We start from the raw sequence: 9,452 nt of genomic DNA, 5'->3' as shown, positions 1-9,452 counted from the left end.
CCCTCCTTGCTTATTGTTCAGGAGTCCCATAGTTGGTAGCCACAAGACTTGTAACTTCCCCAATTGCTCCTATAAGGAAACATCTCTATTGTCAAAGTCTGGTGTTTGAGAGATTTTTCAGACGCTAGATTCTGGTATATCATCTGATGTCAACCGAACCAGTGACCTGTGACCCCATCCAGAAATAGACTCGGCACACAAAGACAATCTTGACACCGCTATGATTTCATCCCCAGCCAATCAGCAGTCCCAATTCCCTAGCCCCCTGCCTGCCAAGTCACGCTTAGAAATCCTGGCCTCTGAATTATCCAGGAAGTGGATTTGAGGAATAACTCCCATCCTTCTGATCAACTGCCTTGTGATTATTAAACTCTTTCTCAACTGAAACAATTGTTGTCTCAGTCTTGACTTTCCTGGACAGTGGGGCATAAGAACCCAGGAGGCTATAACAGATTTTTGATAATTAAATCCAAGTTCATGTTTGACTAGTATGTCTAGAAGCTGTAATCAAAGTTGAATGGAGGGGGTCTCTTCCTTCTTACTCATTCAGTCACTAAAGCGCCACAAACTCAATCCTGCCCTTAAGATTCTGGTGAAACAACTCTCTGTAAAGGTGCCCAGTGAATTGAAGATACCGTGTTTTCTTCTCCAACGTTATCCTGTGTAACTCCTCACTTGCTCTGGGCCCTGGTCATCCCCTCATTCCCCCAGAGACCTTCCTCCTTGGCTTTTTGAAACTCCTCAATTCTGACAGACAAGTCCTGGAGAGCTTTCACAACAAGGCACAAACTGACCAACAGCAAGACTCAGGCCTAATGTTTTAGCACCATTTCTCATGCTCCTGTGGTGCCAAACTCTTTCCATTTCCTGAAACACCATTCCATGTTTTTGGTCAAAAAAATGTTGACAGAGCATCTGTGATATCAGAAACTTGGAGCGGCTGCCAGGAATACAACCGGTATGCAATGTCTTTGTCAACTATTCTTAATCCTGTGTGGTTTTATCTCTCGTTTATTTTACTTCCTCTTTTTTGCATCATTCCTTTGATGTGTTTCTGCCTATATAATCTGACTGGTATTTCTACCTATATAATCTATCTGAGGTGATAGGAATATTGAGCACACCCCCATCCTGACAGCACAATAAAGTAAAATGTGTATAACTAAATCTGTGACGTGGACTGAGTTTGTTGCATGCCATCTGATCCTATGCCTCAGTGCCCTTGCACATGCCGTTCTCCCTTCCTGAAGTGCCTTTGCCTGGAGTTAACCTTGTTTCCTGGTTCTCTCACGTCTATCTACTTCCATGTACTTGGTGGATTCTTGCATGGAAAAGAGCTGGGTAATGTGTTCCCACTAAGAGGGCTCTGCTGGGTGACCTTGACTGGCTACTTAGTGCCCATTAGGTTCTATGTGAAGTGTGCCAAATGCTTCATTTCACTGAAGCTTCTCAGCAGTCCTCTCAGACAGGTTTTTTGCTGTATCTTCATTTTACTGATGAGGAAGTTGAGGCCTGGAGAGGCAGTTGAATCCCCACACTGATACTAATGTCAACCCTACACTGCCTTCCACTCAGAACAGGTGACCCATAAATTGAATGCAAAATTAGGTATATAAAACATGCATAAGACGGGAGCCTGGTAAGAAATACCACAAAGGTGACAACAGAGGTTGCATGAGGTGGTAGGAATATTGAGCACATCCCCATTGTGACAGCGCAAGTGTCAGCTGCTTGTCTGTCAAGACTGTCCCTCTCTCCTTCCTCCACCCAAGGCAGGTTGCCTACCCTGTTCTGAAGCATTTTTCACACATCTCTGCCATAGCACGTATCTCCTTAGGTACTTTTTCTGTTTACTATGTTTCTCCTGACAGACTAAGCTCCCCACGAGAAGAGGGGTGTGTGTGTGTGTGTGTGTGTGTGTGTGTGTGTGTGTGTGTGTGTGTACCTCTCTCTTCCAACCTTCCTATGCTTATCAGGATGCCTGACACACAAAAAGTGCCTAGTGGGTATTTGATGAGAGACACAGTGAAAGTCTCTATTTGAAGCTCTGTGAGCCATATGATACCTATAGCAACTACTCAACTCTGCCTTTGTAATGCAAAAGTAATCATAGACAATATGCAAATGAATAAGCATAGTTGTGTGCCAACCATATTTCACTTATGGACAATAAAATAGGAATTAAAAAAAATTTTTAAAGGCAAGGTCTCACTATGTTGCCTAGGCTTGTCTCAAACTCCTGACCTCAAGCGATCCTCCCACCTTGGTTTCCCAAAGGGCTGGGACTACAGGCATAAGCCATCATGCCAAGCCCCAAACCTGAACTTCATATCATTTTTACATGTCATGAAATATTTGTTTTTAATTTTTTTCTCAACCATTTAAAAAATGTAAAAATCATCCCTAGAGTGGACTATACAAAAAACACAAGGTGGTGGATTTGGACCCAGGGCCATTGTTTGTTGATGCTACTCTGAGCCCTTCAAACTACCCATCAACAGTTCCTAGACAGTCTAGGCACTGTCTGACACAAAAAAACAGTCTTAAAAATGAGGTTATGGGATGCAGTCCACCATCCAGACTAGTCAGCCTGCTAGTGCACTAGGACAGCTCTTCAGGAAGCTGACCTGAAGTGACAGAGATACCCCAGTCAACAACATAAAGCAACCTGGTCTCACAAAAATACATTTCAAAGTCATGTCTTTCTATTCACTGACTAAGTGACCAATTAATCTCTTGGAGAAGGATTTGAAAGATTTGCTATTTAAAACCAGGGGTAGTGGGCAGACCAAGAGTGCTTATCTGGAAAATATGTGGACATGTACATTTGGAAGGCTGCAATATCCATCAAAGAGCCTGCATTCAAATGCAGCGTGTGTGCCAGATAGCTTTTGATCTGTTACAAATAAGGAATTTAAAATTCCCAAACAAAGCAAATCTCCAGAGGATAGTGTCAAGGTAATGGGATTATAGCACTGAAAACAGGTCAATGGAAAGACACCTGCCTTTTAAATCGACACAAATAGCTCAGAAGTGCTGGGTGACTGCTTCTCTTAACCCAGAAGTGCTTCCGGAGCTTGGTGGAAGCCCACTCTCCACGTAAATGTATCTTTCCTGTTGAAAACAGGCATTCACTGCTTCTTGAGTCTCTCTCAGAGAGGTCACTAGGGGGTCCTCCAGACTTCAAATCTGGGGAAAGAAAAGGCTTGGCATCACGCGCTCAGGCATCTGTACAGACATGCCAACTGCCCCAGGCATCGCAGTTTAGCTCACACTTACTGGGGCCCTGAAAAAGTTGAAGGAAGTGAATACTGACATTTGGGGAAGTTTAGTGGACGGTGTGCCAGCAACAGCGGCAGCCACAGGCCGTGCCCTGCCATGGACAAATCTCTGACTTTTCCATGCCTATGTGTTCTCCTGTAACAGGAGGTGGCTGGGTCAGACTGTGAGGCTCTTTTCTGCTCTACCATCCTGGGACTCTAATTTATTCTCCTGTACTTCTGTAGTGGATTTCACCAGATCTCAACTCCATTTGGGTATGAATAGAACACAATGCCAGTTTTTGCAGTGTTCTGGCAAAAGTGCTTAACCTGCATCTAACCATGAGAAAACAATTAGGCAAATTCAGATTGGGAGAGTCTGCAAAACAACTGCCCCACCCCCTTCAGAAATGCCACAGTATGAAAGATAAAATTTAAAACACTTTTTAAAAGGCAGGGGGACTCTTCCATATTTAAAGAAAGCCAAGAGACATGATAACACAAAAGCTATCAGGACTCCCAGAGTGATCTGACTAGGGACTATAAAACAGCATTGATAAAACACATAAACAGGCCGAGCTCGGTGTCTCAGCCTGTAATCCCAGCACTTTGGGAGGCCGAGGTGAGTGGATTGCCTGAGCCCACAGGTTCGAGACCCGCCTGGGCAACTTGGCGAGACCTCATCTCTACAATAAATCAAAAATCAGCCGGGCGTGGTAGCGCGCACCTGTAGTTCCGGCTACTTGGAAGGCTGAGGTGGAAGGATCGCCGGAGCCCAGCGGGTCGAGGCTGCGGTGGCCAGGAACGTGCCCCAGCACTCCAGTCTGGGCCATGGAGTGAGATTCCAACTCAAAAAAAAAAAAAAAAACACACTTAAAAAAATATTATATCATATGTAATAATGATATTGAGGTAATATTGGCTAACATCCTTGTTCTTGGGAAATACAAACCAAAATGTTTAGTGGTAGTGTCATGGTGTCTGCAGCTACTTTCAAACAGTTCAGAAGAAAAAAAGTGCATGTGTGTGTATGTGTTTATGTGTGTGCATATATGTATTCATGTGCATGTGAATGTATTCGTGTGTATGTGCACATGTATGTGTGTATATGTGTTTTGTGTGCATATGTGTATACGTGTGTGTACATGGATGTGTGTATGCGTGTGTATGTTTTGTGTGTGTATGCTTGAGTGTGTATAAGTGTGAGTGTGTATATATATGTGCGTATATGTGTGTGTTTATGTGAATGTAGGTATATATGTGTGTATGCATGTGTGCATGTGTATATGTGTATAAGTATATGTGTATTTATGTGTGCATGTGTATGTTTTATGTGCATGTGTGTGTGCATGTGTGCACTGTGTGTGTACGTGTGCATATGTGTGTGTATGCATATGCATGCATGTATGATTGAATGTGTATGTAGGGAGAGGGGTAAAGCAAATGTGACAAAATGTCAGCAGCTGGTGAACCTGGAAGAAGGTGTACAATCTTTGTTGTATGTGCGTATATGTGTGTAGACATCCTTGCCTGTCCACTTTGCGGTGGGTTTGGAATTTTCTCAAACTAAAAGTTGGGAGGAAGCCATGTCAGTCTTCCTATGAAGGCAGGTGTCCCAGAGGAACTGAAGGGAACAAGGAAAGGGTCAGTGTGGAGGAGCGCTGTGTTCTCTGGGGGAGGGTGAGACCTTGGACACATCCAGAGAGTAAAAGAGGATCTTGGAGGCTGGGCAGACAGATGAGGAGTCCAGGGCCCACTGTTTTGAGACACAGGACAGAAAGCAGGGTTTGGTGGGGCCCGAAGAGACTGCAAAGGGAGAAGTCACTTCCAGAGCTGACCAGAGACATCCCCTGTGGGGCAAGGGACTCAGGACCCAGGAAAACACGAATAAGATCCTCCTATAGCTGCAGGTGGCATGAATAACTGGAGAGATCGAGGCACAACTTGAAGACTGGGTAGTTGTTTCAGTATAGAAAAATCTGAACAGATTTGAGCAGGAAAGTCCAGAAGAGTCCACGGAGCAGATTTGAAGCACCGTTGGGCTCATTCTGAAGTGCCTGAGTTCCTGAGAGGGGATGTGAGCCACCCGAGGATCACAGATGGCCAGGATGCCCAGGAGGACAAGAGACCAGCAAGGACAGAAGCAAAGAGAGTCTAGGCCTGGGGATGGTGGCCTGAGGGGAAGCTACAGATAGGCCTATCCTCCTTAGCCTAGAGACATCACTAGACAAGATTGATTCAAACTAAGCATGCTTGGGGCAGATACAACATCCTTGGCTTGATCGCCATGTCATGATATGGCATTTATCACTGTGGAGGCTTCACAGGACAAAGCTTAGAGAAGTGAGTTAGAAAAAAATCTGTATCTAAAATCATAGAGCAACAGTTCTCACATATTAGTGAGCACTGTCCAGATTGCTGGACCCTACCTAAGAGCTTCTGATTCACTAGATGCGGGGTACGACCCAGGTATTTGCATATTTAACAAATTCTCAAGTGATGCTGGAACTGCCAGTAGGTACCCCACTTTGAAAACTGACACAGGAAAGGAAGTAAAAGGAGGGTCTCACCCAGCAAACTGTGCCAGAAAGGGAAAGGAAAAGAGACCAACCTTTTCCTAAGTCTCTTAAAAACAGGGTTAGGGGATTAAACACTGAGCTAAGTCTTCACAAAGGAGAAGAGGAAACCACAGAGCAACAGTGGAGCATGCATGTCCCCTAGTTGCCGAAAGAGAAAGTGTGGAACTGAAGAGTGGGGAGAACCAGCACCGTGGGTGGAACTGAAGGCAGGGAGGTGGCACCACGGGTGGAAGTGAAGGGAGAGAAGGCAGCGCCGCAGTTGGAACTGAAGCACAGGGGAAGGCAGCACCATGAGGAGCTGCCTGCTGAGGTCCCAGCCCCTCATTCGGCCTTAAGGGCATGAGCTTCCATTCAGAGACCTGCTGAGGACAACTCTCCAACAGAAATCTACGAACTGCCCTTAGGAGACGCCCCACAGGCCTGATCTACAATGACTTCTCCCAGCCAATGAGTCCAACCCCCAAGCAGTGTGGTCTGTTTCCTAAGGGCTTCCATGACACCTCTCCCAGGTACATACAGCTAAACAGCAGGTGAGTAAACTCACATCTCTTTGGCTTATGAGGCCATTTCCATTGCATGAGAGCTACTGTTTATTAACTATTGGCCAAGTGCCAGCCCCTATGTCAAGTACTTGGGAGCATTGCCTCGCTTAAGCTCATTTTCATCCTACGATCTGCATTACTATTGTGCTTGTTTTACACATAAGAAATCTGACGCTTGGCACTTAGAGAGTCTGAGGCAAGAGGATTGCTTGAGCCCAGGAGTTCAAGACCAGTCCGGGCAACACAGAGAGATCATGCCTCTACAAAAAAAAAAAATCAAGAAATTAGCTGAACGTGGTGGCGCCCACCTATAGTCCCAGCCACTCAGAAAGCTGAGGTGGGAGGATTGTCTGAGCCCAGGAGGTTGAGGCTGTGGTGAACCATGATCGTGCCACTGCATTCCAGCCTGGGCAACACAGTGAGGCCCTGACAAAAAGAGAGAGAGAGAGAAAGAAAAAGAAATCTGATTCTTGGACAGGTTGTGTAACTTGCCCCAGGTCACATAGCAAGTATAAATTTAAATAGTAGGTTCCTTCTCATTTTCCCCCTGGGGAAAGGAATTTTCACCCAGGAAAAAGGAGGAATAGGGGCATAAATCAAGAAGAGAGGAGTTAGAAGAAGAAAACTGCAAAAGACATACTTTAGCATTCATGAAAACCTAGCCTATTTTCCTCTTGGTCCTCTGTTAGAAATCACTTGTAGGCCAGGCACAGTGGCTCACACCTGTAATCCCAGCACTTTGGGAGGCTGAGGTGGGAGGATTGCTTGAGCCCAGTCTAGGCAACATAGCGAGATCTCGTCTCTATGAAAAAAAAATCACGAAAGTAACTGGGCGTGGTTACTCAATTGTAGTCTCAGGAACTTGGGAGGATGAGACAGGAGGATCCCCTGAGCCTAGGAAGTCGAGGCTAAAAAGAAAAGAAAAGAAAATCGCTCAGAATGGAAAGCAACCAAGCAGAATGCCTGACTTTCATATTCCTCTTAGCACTGCTGCCTGACCAGCAAGGCTGGGTCTTCAGCTCAAGCCTATTTTCACTACATGATGCCAATAGCTGGACCTTGTGCTCTTCGGCTGCTCATGACCCTGTGAAGACTGGAGCAAGGAGTGTCGGTGACTGGGACTGAGGGACTGAGTGGTGTGTTTGGCTTGGGAGAGGCAGGCAGGTATCACAAACACAAGCAAAAGCCTGCTGCATGGGCTTAAAGAGCTTTGATCTGTTTGCAAAGTTGCTAAAAGTGCTCCACAGGAACCAGAACGACACTGAATACTGTGAAGGAACGTTTACTGGAGTCACTTTTCTCCTGGGTACATATTTGCATGAGGTGTAAAATTGCTAAATATCTGAGGAAGAAAGGAGCTGAGAATCTTAAGGCTTCACTAAGAGTCACACTAAACCCCAGGTCAAGTTTAAAGCAACAATGACATCAAGCCTCTATAACCACTCTGAGTATTGCCACTGTGAGAACTTAAGTATTTTTGTTTTCTCTAGATTATTTGATCATTTTAAGAAAAAACAGAAACATATTTGTGTGTCAGCTTTGGAAAGAAAATGTACTTCTTTCAGCTCCTCCTCCTTTTTTTTTTTTTTTTTTTTTTTAGCCAGAGTCTTACTCTGTCACCCAGGTGGAGTGTAGTTATGATACTGTAGGCATGATATTACAGCTTAATGCTGCCTCAACCTTCTGGGCTCAGGTGATCCTTCTGCCTCAGCCTCCTGAGTAGCTGGGAATACAGGCAAACGCCATGACGCCTGGCTAATTTTTTGATTTTTGTTTGTAGAGATAAGGTCTTGCTATGTTGCCCAGGCTAGTCTTGAACTCCTGGACTCAAGTGATCATCTTGCTTCAGCTTCCCACAGTGCTGGAATTACAGGTGTGAGACACCACCAAGTAGAAACGCAACCCACCTTCTTACAATTCAGTGATAACACTTTATGTTGAATGCTTACTTTCCTGATTTTTTATTTCTTCTATAGGTGTAGCTAATGGGAAAGTACTAACTAAATAGCTGTAGATATCAGTTGAGCTAGCAAAAGGTAACCCCTTAAAGCACACAGTACTTTCTCAAAAAATAAATGTCATGAGAAGACGTTTCATTTACCTTGCAGAGTTTCCCAAAAAAGGGCTGGCCACTAGAGTCGAAAGAAAATAATAACAATAGTAATAGGTAATCAACTCAAAATGAAGAAAAGCAAATTTTCTATTTCATGTTTCACTTCAGTATCATCTGCTACATTTAGTTTCATGGTTTAGACCTGTGTGACGAGTCTATGGTTTTATTTGTGGCAATTTCTCTTGAGTCCATCAGTTGACCACACACCATGGAAAGAGTTGGAAGCAGGTGGTGGGCTCCAAATTGCTATAAAAATGGCCTCAAGCCCATGAGGGAAGCAAACAGAAGGAGAGTGCATGGGGAGAAAAGGACTTAAAGCCGTATTAATAAAGAGCACAACTCATTAGCAAGATATGGTTGCTTTTCTCATATTTTTGCTTGCAGTTGCAGGACAAAAATAGGCAGACTGATATATATATATCTCCTAAAGCCATTAGTTAACTCATTACATTCAACTCTTCTTTCATGTCTTGCAGTAAGAAAGCATTTAGACATCACACAGGGAAGACAACTTCCACACCCCCCTTAGGAGAGCCAGGCCCAGCTGCCCTGCACTTACTGCTTCCAAGTGGTGATGGATCTGATGTGTGACCTTGGGAGAAGGACTCAGTCACGTTTAGTCATTGAAGCAGACCATCTTCTGCACCCTCCAATTTGGGCATTCTATGAGCCTCCGTCCTACTGATGAGGTCAGAAAGTGTCATTCGAGTGAAAAAACCTGTGGGAGATCATTGGTCAACAGACTGATGATGAAAAAATTCAAATTCTGCTAAAATATGTTTAAAGAGGTTTATTCTGAGCCAGTATGAGTGACCCTGGCCTGGGGTATAGTCTCAGGAGGTCCTGGGTACTTGTGACCATGGCCGTTGCATTACTGTTTTTTGTTTTTTTTTTTTTAATTTGAGTTGGAGTCTCACTCTGTCGCCCAGACTGGAGTGCAGTGGCCGCTTCCGGTCAC

Source organism: Carlito syrichta, unplaced genomic scaffold (genome assembly GCF_000164805.1).
Source record: "Carlito syrichta isolate Samal-C Ts95f unplaced genomic scaffold, Tarsius_syrichta-2.0.1 Scaffold305263, whole genome shotgun sequence".
Classification (NCBI taxonomy): domain Eukaryota; kingdom Metazoa; phylum Chordata; class Mammalia; order Primates; family Tarsiidae; genus Carlito; species Carlito syrichta.
The sequence above is the reverse complement of the archived record's forward strand: the minus strand, read 5'-3'. Positions refer to the sequence as shown.